Source organism: Jaculus jaculus, chromosome 4, assembly GCF_020740685.1.
Source record: "Jaculus jaculus isolate mJacJac1 chromosome 4, mJacJac1.mat.Y.cur, whole genome shotgun sequence".
In the NCBI taxonomy this organism is placed as follows: Eukaryota; Metazoa; Chordata; class Mammalia; order Rodentia; family Dipodidae; genus Jaculus; species Jaculus jaculus.
Window position 1 is genome coordinate 134,659,474 of NC_059105.1, and position 14,578 is coordinate 134,674,051.

The window sequence follows — 14,578 nt, forward strand, 5'->3', positions numbered from 1 at the left end:
CCCTGACCCTTTGGTAAATCCTGTGCCACCTAGAACTATGCATGTATCATATCAGAATCTCTATTTGTGGATTTGTTTCAAGATGTTACTGTGAATTTTATGTAGCTATCTTAGGATAAAAATAGTTTAGTATAAATATAGCTTCTGATATATTTGTTTTTACTGTAAATGTTGCTTTAGACTAAAAGCAATAGACTGCTAATATTATATCCCTTCAGCTTGCTTTTTTTTTTTTTTCCAGCTTGGTTTTAATTAGCAAGAATCTTTCTATGTATGCATGCTTGTATGTGGGAAAGAGAGACTGAGAGATACTTCTCCCTGCTTGTTGATTAGTTAACTAGAAGGCTCCTTTCATGTCCAATACACACATGAAAATTTGTCAAATTTGCATCTTTTGGATAACCTCAGGCATTTTTAGGAATGAAGAGTAATTTCTTTTTCCTTCTCATTTCTTCATTGTACAAAGAATACTGATTGGGTGATGATGTGGAAACTGGGCTGTGGAGCATTTGTTCCCTTATTTAGAATAGGAAAGCTGTAACTGATGAGCATTAAGCCTTCTTCTGTAAACCAGCATTAAGTAAGTCAACAAAAAAAGCAACTTGGGTTCTATCGATGCCATAGGCCGTTGTCTGAATCTGGTCTTGTGACAACACTTACTGCATTTTGCCAGTGGCATTCTGTAAAATCATCAATAAACCAGTACTAACTTTTCTTATTTCAAGTCTCCACATAGATACTGTAGTTATATAGCTTCTTCTTGAAGTGTTAACGCATTATTTTAGAATTTTAATCATGTAAAGAACTAAAAATGTATGTATATTAAATGTGTAAAACTCAAACTTTGTCAGAATTCACAGGTCATTGCAATAACAAGCTTAATATAATAATTGCTAAAGTTGTCTCAGATAAATTAACAAACTTTTACAATGCTAATTTAATGTAAGTTAGGTGTCTATTGTCCATTTATTTGGGCTCACTATTGTTAGTGGTTTTCTGTCTGTGGATGACTTTGTTTCACTATCACAAGAATGATGAAATAGACAGAAAAAACAAGCAAGCAAGGTTTTATATACAAGTACCCCGGACTAAATAGTCCACAAGGTTTTCTTGAGAACCAAATGTAAAAAGCTTCTTACAACAGAAGAGGGTTTCTGAAGAGGGTGGCTGAAGTAACCCTCTGAATCAAAGATTTCTATGCACTAAGGATGAGTCCATTCTTGGCATATATGAAATTAGACATTAAATTGAGATGAATTTTACTGGTCAGTTTAAATGCATATAGAGGTCTTTGATTGGTTAGTAGGTCAGGAAGAAAAAGCAAAGACTCAGAGTTGGTTGATGGTGGGGCTGGGGGTTGTGTGTGGCAATGCCCATGGAAAGTTCTAAGAAGGAGCTAGAAGGAGGAAATAAAGAGAACAAAGGGTTAGTATTCATCACTGATCTTTGTGAGTCAGGGCTTTTTGGAGTTTAGCTCTCAGGCTGGAGTTGCCTTCTGGTCTTGTCTGGGCAGATCAGTGTTTACATTCCCATGCGTCTGGGTCTCTGACTGCTTACAGGACTGGGCTGCCTTGTTCCTACTCTCTGTCACTATCTTTGTGCTGTTCAACAACAAAATTATAATAGAAGATTGCAAAAATGGCATTTAATCCTTGATTTTTAAATAAACAGTTGAATGTAAATTTGGAGGGGATGCTGGAGATTGAACCCACAGTCTTATGCATATTGATCAACTGCTCTACCTCTCTAATAGATCTGTAGCACCCATAAGGTTCTTAAATTTAATAGTTTTCTTATATTTAAAACTTTATATTCATACATGCCTCTAATTGTGTGCAGATATGATACACTTTAATTAAAATGGACTTTTAATAATGATTAGCATTTCATAATCTACTAATTAGTATATATAATTTAGGTATTTTAAGGGAAATAAAATAAATTTCCATTTTGAATTTGTTATCTCTGTTCATGGCTAGTATAGCTGCAAAAACAACTTGCCACAAATTTTGTATCTTGAAGCTAGAGAACTTGACTCATTGGAGGTTCTTGAGATAGCAAATGTCAATGTAAGGCATGGGCAGGGCCATACTTCCCCACAAGGCTCTGAAAAAAAAAAAACAAAAAACTTTCATTCTTTTTGCAGTATCTGGTAGACATTGGCATTCCTTGGGCTGTTACAGTATGTAGGTAATCTCTGCCACCACCTTTACATGATTATCTTCTTTCCATGCCTTCTGTTTCTCTGTTTCTCTATACCTTCATGTCATTTTTATATTCTGTCAAGGACGATTGTCACTGGCTTAGGGCTCATGACTCTGGTATGAATTCAAACTTAATTGCATATGTAAACACCCCATTTTCAAACAACACTGCATTCTGAGGTTCTGAGGACATGAATTTGGGAGATACTGAGAAAACAATGCAGAAATATATGATGATCATTCCTTTTTCATCAGCCTGAAATTGCCTATTTTGCCACAGTGAATTCACAAAATTCCTTCTAAAAACAAAGACCTCTATAAGAGGAAGATATGTATATAAGAGGAAAGTGAGCATTTTCAGGTTTCTATCAATAGTGGAGGGGAAGGTGAAATGAAAGCTAAGTTTTACTTTGACATTGAAACATAAGAAATTATAGAATTCTGTCCAGTCAGAAGACACATAACTTTTTATCATTCCCTTTGTTTGAAAAATGGGTGTTCCATCAGCCTTGGTTAAGAATGAAGATGATATGTAGGAATTTTTATCTAACTTATAATGGAACAATGAAAATAATTGTTGCTGGAGATTGTTCTTTCTCATTGGATATGAAAGAAAAATGTCTCTTGGGGACAGAATTATCTTTTTTCATTTATTACATGTATATGTGCATGTGTATATGGTACATAAAGATACTTTTTCTAGTGTGTGAAATTTAATGGTAAGATGATTAGGAAGAAAAAAAATCTAAAACCACTCCAGTCTTAATCTGTTCAGGTTGCTATCACAACAATGCCATAAATGAGAGGGCTTGAATGTGATAAGAATGAATTTCTCATAGATGCAGAGGTTGGGGAATCTAAGAACACAGTGCTGGTTGTTTCACTGTCTCCTGATAGCTCTTCTTGCTATGACTTCAACTAGTAGGAGAGACTCTTTCATAAAGACATTCATCCCAGTCATGAAAAATCCATCTCTCTGGCTCAATCTACTTCCCAAAGCTCCATGTTTTGTTGTTGTTGTTTGTTTGTCTTTTATTGGTAGTGTCTCACTCTTGCTCGAGGTGATCTGGAATTCACTAAGAATTTGGTGTCAGGATGTGGCCTTGAACTCATGGCAATCCTCCTACCTCTGCCTCAAGTGGTGGGAATAAAGCCTCCCTACCTGGCCAAAACCTCCAATTTTTGCTAGTGTTGCTGAGGATTAACATTTGAACATATGAGTCTCATATGAGTCTCAGGGAGTCACAGACCTTCAGACCATAACAGCTCTTCAGGGAAATGACAACAAACATAAAACCAAAAAAGAAGAAGAAAGAGGGAAAGAGGGAAAGAAAGGAAGGAAGGAAGAAAAGAAAGAGAGAAAAACTGCTATAGAATTAACTCACCCAAACTGGATAGTACTTGACTTTGTTTAGAGTTTTCGAGTCTCAACTACAAACCATGACACTTGGGGAAAACTTCCTCATTGATCCGAGTGCTCATTACTTGCTCTAAATTATGTAGTTAATGATGCAACCATAATCATACACTTTGAGATAAATGAGACAATGTGTTGTTTGTCATGTATTATTCTGAAAAGTGAAGTGTTATTGTTAAAATGTTAAGAACTATTAGGGCTAGGGATGTAGCTCAGTGCTGGAGTAACACACATTAGGACCAGCCGGGCTCAATCCCCAGGAATGCCATCATCATCTCAACAATACTTCAGTGTACTGTGAGAAGTGCAACATTCCCAAATTAACTTCATGCAGTATTCAAGGGAACTGGTTATATTTTCCTCAAAAAAGGTTAAGGCTAAAATAGCATTAAAACTTAAATGACAACACATTACAAGATATTTATTGTATATTCACATTCAAAAGTCTTAGAAAGGGGCTGGAGGGATGGCTTAGAGGTTAAGACATTTGCCTGCAAAGCCAAAGGATCCAGGTTCTATTCCCCAGGACCCATGTTACCCAGATGCACAAGGGGGTACATGTGTCTAGAGTTCATTTGCAGTACCTGGAGGCCTTGGTGTGCCTGTTTTCTCTTTCTCCTAAATGAATAAATAAATAAAATACATTTTTAAAAATTCTTAGAAGGATCATCTCAGTCAGGTCTACATATTAATTCTGAGGACTGCTTATTTCCTCTGTTGTCTCAGTATTTCCCATAGGATTTAGCCATCTAATGAATGGGTGAAGCTGCAGAGTGCCAAGGGCAATGGTGTAAGAGGTATCAGAGGCCTAAAGTAGAAATGTCTACATTATCTTGGCCAGAACTTATTACTTTGGTCTAAAATAACTGCAGAGGAGGCTGGGAAATTTGGCCAGCTCTGTGTAGATGGGATGATAATAATGTGCTATCATAATAGTAATCCATTAGAATAGCCCAGATAGCCTATGGATGTGAGAAACCAACTGGAATGATCAGTACAGAAAATTATTTAAATGTAGCATCTAGTGTATAAGAGGGCATTGTTATCCTTTCTCATAGGTGAATCATCTATATTCTACTTGTGAGTGGTATAACTGAGAATGGAAGACAGACCTGCCTTTGGGGTCTGGCTTCAGAGCTCTAGTTCTCTTCCAGCCTGCTCTGCCATCCACCTATGCAAGAACCCATTTATTTTGCTTGCTTTGTGCAGGGATAATGAAGTGGAAATGCTCCTTCAGCATTTGTTTACAGAAGATTAAAATAATCATGATGCCTAGTAAATTATGTGAGATCTCACTTGGAAATTGTTAAAAGAAATGGAAACAACAAAAATGGATTTTCATTTCTTTTGAGAGTTCCAACATGATCCTAAATAAAGAGTAGGACATTGACCAACAGAACCCCCACAAAAGTTGCTCCAGCTTTATCATATAATGTATTTTTAAGTTGTCTCTTTGGTGAAGAGCAGAAAAAAACCTTAAACAAATAGGTAAGAAACAATTTGGATGTAAGCCAGCCATAAAACAAACTACAATAAAAGAAACAATAACACAGAAACCTCTCAATTGCTCATTATGCTACATAATTTTCATTGACCTTGTCTACAGCAATTATATCTCAACACTAGCATTTCTTAGATAACTGATGAAAAAACTAACAATGAGTAATTTTAGAAAACTGAGAAACCAAAGAATATTCTATGACATATTTTGTATATTGCTAAAAAAACACTGATTTATATACCCATTATATTCTATACTTGATACTGTAAAGACTTACTTAAATTTTGTATTGTAATAAGTATGGTTAATGATACATAGAAAAGTCAAAAATAAATCAATAAAATAGGGATTTGTCTAATTTGTATCAAAGAAAAACTACATTCAGTCTTTCTTAACTTCCTTTTTTTTAACATTCATGTAAATACATAATGGACAGTGAGAATGTGTGTTCTAGGGCCTCCAGCCACTGCAAAGCAGCCCGAGATACATGCATCACTATGTGCATCTATCTGGCTTTATGTGGGTCCTGGGGAACTGAATCTGGGTCATTAGGCTTTGCAGACCAGCAGCCTAATCATTGAGCCATCTCTCCAGCATGAAAATCACATTTTACTCATTTTTTTTTTTTATGAGGTAGGACAGTAATTAGTAGAAAGGGCTTAAGAGATGAACAAGAGTTTTCATCCAAATTGGTAAACCTGATTGATAACCAATGCCAGGGTGTAGGTGACAGGCCCTGAGGATACTCAACACTTACCAATCAGAGATCCAGAAGCTCCTAAGAGCTTATCACTGAAGTAGACTTAAAACTCACCCACCACACCTCAGGGAATTTGCAGAAGACGGGCAGAAAGATTGTAAGGGCCATAGGTTGAGATATCATGCCCAGAGGCATTTCCTCTCCTCAAAAAATAACTGCTGCTCCCACAATGAATAACCACAGCCCTATAGGGAATACCTGCAACCCCATTGATGAGGATCCCTAGCGGAATGGTGGCAGGAGCAAGGCAAAAGAGGGTACCAACAAATAATGAATCTGTACAAAATATGTTGTTAATAATAATAATAATAAAATATTTTGATATGAGGTATCTTATCTATTGTATTGATTCACTTCTAAGGTTGTCTTTAAACTTGGGAGATAAAAATTTCTTCCATTAATTCCCTCTTATCACTTATAGAATATAATTTTAAGTTACATTCCATTTATTAAATAAAATTCCATAATCTAATAATTATAAACTTTATATTCTTTGTGTTGCTTAGATCGGCATTACATGTTTCACAGCTAGCCAAAATTTATTTGTCAGAATACATTACCAAGTAGATTAGTTTTTATATGGTAGATCCATTAGATTATATGTATCCTTGGATTAATTAATTCTATGGTATGAAGAGAAAAAAATTAATCTTTTCTTTCTTTCTCTGTTCTTTCCCTCCTTCCTTCATTTGTTTAATTTTTATTTTTGCTAATTTGGGGAACATATTCATGAATCATAACTGGAGTATAATAACACAGTGAGAAGATAGCTGTCAAAATCTTGAACCTATGTGTACAAGTTCTTTCCCAAACTCTTGAAAATCTATCCTTTCAAAAGTGACAACATTCTTTTTGGGTGGGACATAAATTCGCCTTTGTGGGGTTGCAGATATGAGGGTGAGATTCAGTGATGGAAAGACCAGGCTTGCTCAGATGAATAAGATCACTTGGCAAAGAACAAAAGCCATTCTTGGTTCCATGATATTGGATTACAGGGGAAAAAAAAGCAATAAACATTGTTTCAGATCACTGGTGTATACTTCATGTGGAAGTAAGAACTTTACATCTTTTAAAGTGTCTGATAAAATAGCAGGCATGGGAAAAAAAAAAACAAAAAAACTTCCTTTCAGATACCAGCACAGCCTGTCATGGTCAGTGCTGAAACTGTACTTTTAGAGAGTTAGTAGTTTTAGGAGTAGATAATTTTACATATTGTTGTTGTGTGTATATGATGTATGTGTTTGTATGCGTGCAACTTCATGTGTGTTGAAGTGGGCACACCGATGCCATGGTACACACGTGGAGGTCAGAGAACAACTTGGGTGTCAGCTATTGCTTTTCACCTTGTCAGAAGCAATGTCTTGAAATGGGATGTTAGTAGTTCAGGTTTACTTTTAACCAAACAATTGAATAAAATAAGATTGAGAAGAATAATTATAAAATTATTTTATTTATTTAGGGCAGTGCAGAACCAAGGGAAAGAAAATAGATACACCTATGTGGGCCATGTGATGGGCCTGGGAAAACCAGAGAGGTCAGAAAAGAAAATACAAAGAGCTACTTCCAGGTGCAGAACAGGAGGGGGTAAAGGGCCTGCGTGCAAAGTAGGGGTTAGTGGGTTCCCCTCATGTACACCCAGCCAGGACTGGATGAGGGGAAACTCATCAGAAGCTGGAGGCTCACCAGTGGTCAGGCAGCTCAGAGACAGACAGAGGTTTCCCTCTCCCGGTAAAAATATATTTATAACCTTATGGTGGTGGCTTTCACCTTCTTGGTCAGGTGAGCCAGAGAGACAAATGATTGGGCTGGGCTAGAGGCTGGTTCAGGAAAAACACCAGTTATGACACCAAGTTCTGGGGTCTAAACTTGATCAACCACAATGTGAGGATTAGTTTTGAATTCTAGTAAAAGATCTCCCTCTCAGAGAAGGGATCAGGTATGGACAAACAAATCTAGAAAACTAGGCAAGAGATAAGAAGACAAATCATCCTTTGATCTCTAGCAAGTGTAGACCTTCCTGCCCTTTTGCTTTCAGAAGATATTCTAATGGCCTAACCAAGCTACGTGGCTCCCGCCCAATCTTTTGTTCACTAATGTCTTCCCGAAACTGACGTGCTCACGAGGATCAGGTAATGTCTCCTATCTCCACCTTCTTTCTTGCTGTAGGTGCGCTGAGATTGCAGACACTAACTAGCACTGGAGTATTCAGGTTTATGTGGTTTCCGGGGACCTGAACATAGGAATTCAGGTCTGTAAACAAAACCAGTGGTTTATCCGCCATGCTATCTCCTCAGCCCTATTTTACATATTTTATCAGTCATTACCTAAATTAGATGAAAGGTGAACATCTTTCCTATAAGAGTCTCCTTTTCCTTTAATCATGTGTTGAGATTTTATGCTCTAGTAATGTGTGCATGTGGGGATGAAAGCAAATCTTGTACCACGTAATGAAGATGATATCTAATTGATGAGTCCAATGTGCTTTTATGTGATTTCAAAGCACTATACTTTTTCACAAACTGGAAATATAAACCTTTATCTTGTAACATTCTCATAATTTCCTTCTAGGAAGGCATGTTCAGGGACAGTTTAAATTGCTGGGTACTGGATTCTGGGTGTCTTTCAGGAAGGAGAATGGCCGAGAGGCCTCTAGGTTCTCCATGCAGCAGTATTTTCCAGCCCCTCGTTTTGCTCACATCCACCTTCTTTCTTCAGACTGTTAGTCCTCATCTTCTTGTGGTGACTTCACACATATCACTGATGAAATTGGAAATAACACCTGTGTAGATTTACACTGCTGTAAGGTCCCAGAATAGACACAATGCTGAAGGAAAAGTGCCACAAAATGTACCTGTTTGCAGCCCTGTGAGATAAGGAGAAATGTATGAACATTTGACAATAGCATCAGACAACAAAGAAACTCTGAGCCTAGCTTAGATGTAGAGAACTTCTGACAACATCTCTCACTTTCCTATTTTTTTTTTTTTTTTTGTTTGAGGTAAGCCCAAAAGACTGACTTTTTTTTTTTTTTTTAATGCGAGAGTGAGAGAATGAGAGAAAGAGTGTATGTGAGAAAGAATTGGCATGCCAGGGCCTCCAGCCATTGCAATTGAACTCCAGACATGTGCATCCCCTTGTGTGCATCTGCAACCTTGTGTGCTTATGTCACTGCACGTTTGACTTATGTGGGATCTGGAGAGTCAAACATGAGTCTTTAGGTTTCACAGGCAAGTGCCTTAATGGCTAAGCCATCTCTCCAGCCATTTCTTTCTTTATTTTAATTATATTTTTATTGGCTAACAAAGAAGAGCATTTGCCTATGGTTTATTTATAGTGTCTTTAGTTTTTAGTTAACCCTACACCTACCTACAACACACCTATAGTTTATTTGTTTTTAAAAATACTTCTAGGGCTGGAGAGATGGCTTAGCGGTTAAGCGCTTGCCTGTGAAGCCTAAGGACCCCGGTTCGAGGCTCGACTCCCCAGGACCCACGTTAGCCAGATGCACAAGGGGGCGCACGCGTCTGGAGTTCGTTTGCAGTGGCTGGAGGCCCTGGCGTGCCCATTCTCTCTCTCTCTCCTTATCTGCCTCTTTCTGTCCCTCTCTGTCTCTCTCAAATAAATAAACAAAAATTACAAAAAAAAAAAAAATACTTCTAAAGCTGGGTGTGGTGATGCATGCTTTTAATCCTAGTACTCAGGAGGCAGAGATGGGAGGATCACCATGAGTTTGAGGCCAGTCTGATACTACATAGTGAATTCCAGGTCAGCCTGGGCTAGAGTGAAACCGTACCTCAAAAAAACTAAAAAACAAAATAAAAAACAGCTTCTATTTATGAGGTGGGGGAGTGTGTGTGTGTCTATGCATATGCCAGGGCCTCTTACAACTACAAACGAACTCCAGACACATGTGCCATTTTGTGCATCAGGCTTTAAGTGAATACTGGAGAATCAAATCAGAGCTGGCAGGCTTTTCAGTCAAGTGCCTTTAACCCCTGAAACATTGCTCCAGCCTTCTATATTTCAGAGCAAGGTTGAATATAATAATAAAAAAAAATAGTGTAGGACAAATGAATCACACTTCTCTAGTCAGAAATATAATATTATTTTAATTGTCTTGTATCCTTTTATAAGCAAAAAACCATACATTTTAATTAAATGTGATAGTTTTTTTTAAATTTTATTTATTTATTTGAGAGTGACAGACACAGAGAGAAAGACAGATAGAGGGAGAGAGAGAGAATGGGCACACCAGGGCTTCCAGCCTCTGCAAACGAACTCCAGATGCGTGTGCCCCCTTGTGCATCTGACTAACGTGGGACCTGGGGAACCGAGCCTCGAACCGGGGTCCTTAGGCTTCACAGGCAAGCGCTTAACTGCTACGCCATCTCTCCAGCCCTAGTTTTTTTTATTGTAAGGCAACTTTACTTAGAAATATTCAGGCTTCTAAATGCTTAATATTTTTAATTTTTTTGTTCATTTTTATTTATTTATTTGAGTGTGACAGACACACACACACACACACACACACACAGAAAGAGAGAGAGAGAGAGAGAGAGAGAGAGAGAGAGAGAGAGAGAGAGAGAGAGAATGGGCACGCCAGGGCTTCCAGCCACTGCTAACAAATTCCATATGCGTGTGCCCCCTTGTGCATCTGGCTAACATGGGTCCTGGGGAATAAAGCCTCGAACCGGTGTCCTTAGGCTTCACAGGCAAGTGCTAAACCGCTAAGCCATCTCTCCAGCTCTAAATGCTTAATTTTGATACAAATAGTTATCATACCTTTATGTATTTCTTGGTGCATCAGGGAGTTTTTTAAGTTAGTAATCAACACAGTTTGGTAAGTGTTATATTATTTCTTTAATGTGGGATATGTAAGACATCTTTCCTAGGAAGTATAGCCCAAACTAAGTGCATTGATTGTATAGTCATATTGGGATTTAAGGAAAGAGTGTGTCTTTTACTGGCTTGAGTTAAATATCTGAATTTCAATTTTCATCTGTTCTCTGGAAATATCAACCACATAAATCTCCTAAATGAATTTAACAACATATCAACATTTTTAAACATCAGACAATTCCTGAAGTATCGTATTTATAACATGGCAGGAATCATTAAATTATTAGCATGGATCAAACCTTTAATCATTTTCTGAATCATTGCTGCCTTTTGACCAGAACATGTTGCTAAGGAAAAAAAATGTATTGGTATTTTTCAGCTGATACCTCATCACTGAGGAAGGAAGTATGAAATAAAAATTTATAGTATCTATATTGTGTATTGTATAGCTTGCTTTCATATGATTATTTGATTCTATTCAGGAAGGCCAACTCAGATGTTCAATCACAATTGAGACGATTTGATCACCTTACACAACTTGAAGTTAATCATAGGTTTTCCCAATACAATCTTTTTTAGATGAATTAAAATATATATTTATCTGGCAGGCACATTTTGAGTACATAATAATACCATTCCACGTTTTATATAAAAGAGGTCTAAATTTCCATGTCTGTTTCTCTACTAAGTCACTTAAAAAAGGAAAAATCAATTCACAGCTGAATAAAAATTAAATCCACATTTAATTTTCTACATCATAAAGCATCAGAAGCAGTGACCAGGAGCTTCATGGTTATAGCCATTTTTACCTGTTCATCTTAACAAAAAAACCCTCCAACTCTTACCATTTTTTTTTTCTTAAAACACTGCTAAAATTGAATTTCCAATTTTTACTAGAACGCTCAGGTTTTAAATACTTTTACTAAAAAAGGAAGAATTTGAGTGAGCCATCCATTTCTAACATACAGTGTGTTCACTAAAAGCATGCTAATTTTAATGGAAATGTGTACATTTCTCCACTACAGACCCTGTGGAATTCCTCAGAGGTGAGAATTTTGTTCAATTTGGACTTAACACTGTCTGTATTGAGTTTCTGGCTGGGAACTCCTTACTGTTGTTTATTTACTATGTAGGCTGAGTCATTACCCTACACTCTAGTTTGGAATTCTTTTAAAATCACATTTTCTTTTGTCACTTTTCATGCCACATGAGATCCAGACAAAGCATTCTTTGCAAAATCATTTATAAATTCATCTTTATGAAAAGTTTGCCTCCAAAATTCCTGTTACAGTTGTAATTCCATATCATAGACAGTGTCTCCTTCACAGAATGATACCAGCCTGAAGTCCAGCTCTGTGACTTGGAACATATAGTTAACCACACAAAAATGCTGGTGCTCCTCATAAAATATAACAGGAGATGTCCCTAGAGAGGACTTTTCTCTGCTGGAGTTCATTTGTCATCCTCTATGAGACAAAGAGCAACCATTTTCCATTCTAGAAGACAACGACATTTGTTGCGTTGTTCTCCTTCAACCCATCCTTTCTTCTTTCCACACAACTTGTGACTGGTTTTAATTTCCACACTACTCATGACTGTTTTTAATTTCCTTTTACTGCCTCTGTGTGTATGTGTGTGTGTGTTCTTTTCTGTGTAGGGCCATGTGCAGGTGTACATGCAAATATGTATGTTGTGGACACCAGACAATAACCTCAGGTATTTCTCAGGTATAACACCCACCCCTTTTGTCAGATGGTCTCTCACTGGCCTGGAGTTAGACAAATAAAGTATAGTCTGGCAGGTGAGTCCTCTGTGGCACTGCTCTCTCTGTCCCCCCCAGAGCCAGGATTACAAGCACACAGGTTCTGGGGATGGAACTCAGGGCCTCATGCTGAAAAGGAAAACATGTTGGCTGACATATTTCCCCAGCCACTGGCTGATTTTATAGGTTACTTAAGGAGAAGCACTTGTACGTGGTTAAGCTTTCACGAAAAGGCACAATCTATCTTTTGCCTGGTAAGTGAGAAGCTAGAAGAAAGTCTTCCAGGTGGAATGTTACAATGATTCTCTTTCCCAGATCTTTCTTAAAATTCAAGGTTGTACTAGTTTATATGATTTGTTAATTCCAGAAATTCTCATTATGGAGCTCCAAACTTGCAGTATATCACCCACATACAATAAAAATGGGCTGAGATTAGAGGAAGGGGATATATTATTTATAAGAATAATGTAGAAGTTGCGATTCACGACATTAAACCTAGCATAAGTGTCAAAAGGAAAGCTTAACAGAATATCAACTACTTTCCATATCCCAGAAAGGTAAAAAGATATTGAACTAAAACCATTTTTTAATTTGGATCTTTCTAGGTCACAATATTGTCTAATGTAGACTTCTTGGTCCTTTAGGAGTGGAGAAGGGAATCATTTGATTATGGGTTATTCTTTTTTTTCCATATGGTGCTAATCATGTGAGAACTCACGTGATTTAACTTTAATATACTAAGGAGCTTTTCTTTTCTTTTTTCTCATTACAACTAAATGTGGGAGATAAAAATTGTGCTAGAATTACTGTTAATGCTTCACGAGGACAGCGTTTAGCCCTTTGTCAGAATATTTTATTACCATCATCTTCAAACATGATGGGTGTCGTGAGAAGTGTCCTAATTGCTTTCTTGAACGTCGGTGGCCTTTTCTTGAAAACACACTTTCACGCCCATTACAAGGAAGGGAGGACAAAGTTTACTGGCCGTCCCCAAATTGTATCTAACCAAACAAAAGGCTCTTCCTCAAATGTCTTCAAAGGGAGAGCCTCTTTCCTAATGTTTTCCAGTAGGGGGAACTAGAGACTCGCCATCCAGCCTTTCTCTGGGCTCCAGGACCTGCGTGAGTTTCTGTAAGCTGCTTTCTAATCACCCGGACAAGCTTCAAACAGCTACCAGCGAGCCTGTGATCACACGTGGGCTCAGCCACACCAGGATACCGCAGACAGTGGCATCCACCCGATTTAATGTGGCCTCCTCACTTAACCATCACACCACTAACGGCATGAACTCGGAAGTTTTTGCCTTGAATTTCACGGTTTTATGGGGTTTTGGGTTGAAATTCGGCTCTTTTTAGTTTTCTGTTAGCCCTGCTGGGTTATCAGCTTTCGTACATCAAGAGCACGCTTCCCCAATTTCCTTTTGGAACTGCTCTCCATTCAGAGTAAAGGCCTCGGGTGTCACCCTCCTCCGGACCCTTTGATCCCGCGTCTTCATCCGAAGCATCTTCTGCTGCGCTCTCCGGCATCTCCCGATCCCGCGTCACTCTCATCGCCGAGAGGTCATAAGGCAACCGGGCGACATTAGAGATGCCAACCCTTCCCCTCCCGCCTCCCCCGGGAAATCCGTAACGGGCCATAGATCTTGGCTAAAACAAGCTGGGAGAGATCTTGCCCCCCACCCCCACACTCCTTTTATTTTTTTCCCTCCGTCTTCTTTCTCTGGGTTCCTTTTTTAACCACGTAGGGCGTACCCCACACAAGCTGTCCACTTCCAAAAGGTGATTACATTTCCTTGTCTTTCGGCCCCCGCGTCCCGCCCGCGATTTAGCTGCGAGGTGAGCCGGTGCGTGCGGCTTTCCGGGTCGCTGAGGCTGCGCCCCGGCTCCAGGAGGATCAACTCTTGTCCCAGAGCGCGCGCGGCTCGGCGCACGGGGCGATGAACGATTAGAGAGGGCTTCCACGAAATCCCTCACCGGGAAAATTACCTGTCCATTAGCCGGGGCGCGGCGATCAGCGAGAGGCCGGAGCCCACATATCCGTCCCCTCCCCAGGCGCGAAGGAGAGGGGCCGCGGGACGGAGAACAGTTGCCCGGGG

The 14,578-nt window shown here is 38.7% G+C and overlaps 1 protein-coding gene across 19 annotated transcripts in view; it reads left to right on the top strand.

Moving 5' to 3' along the window:
• Robo2 (roundabout guidance receptor 2) overlaps positions 1-14,578 on the top strand; it is a 1,359,396-nt gene that overhangs the window by 769,618 nt on the left and 575,200 nt on the right. The window lies entirely within an intron of this gene.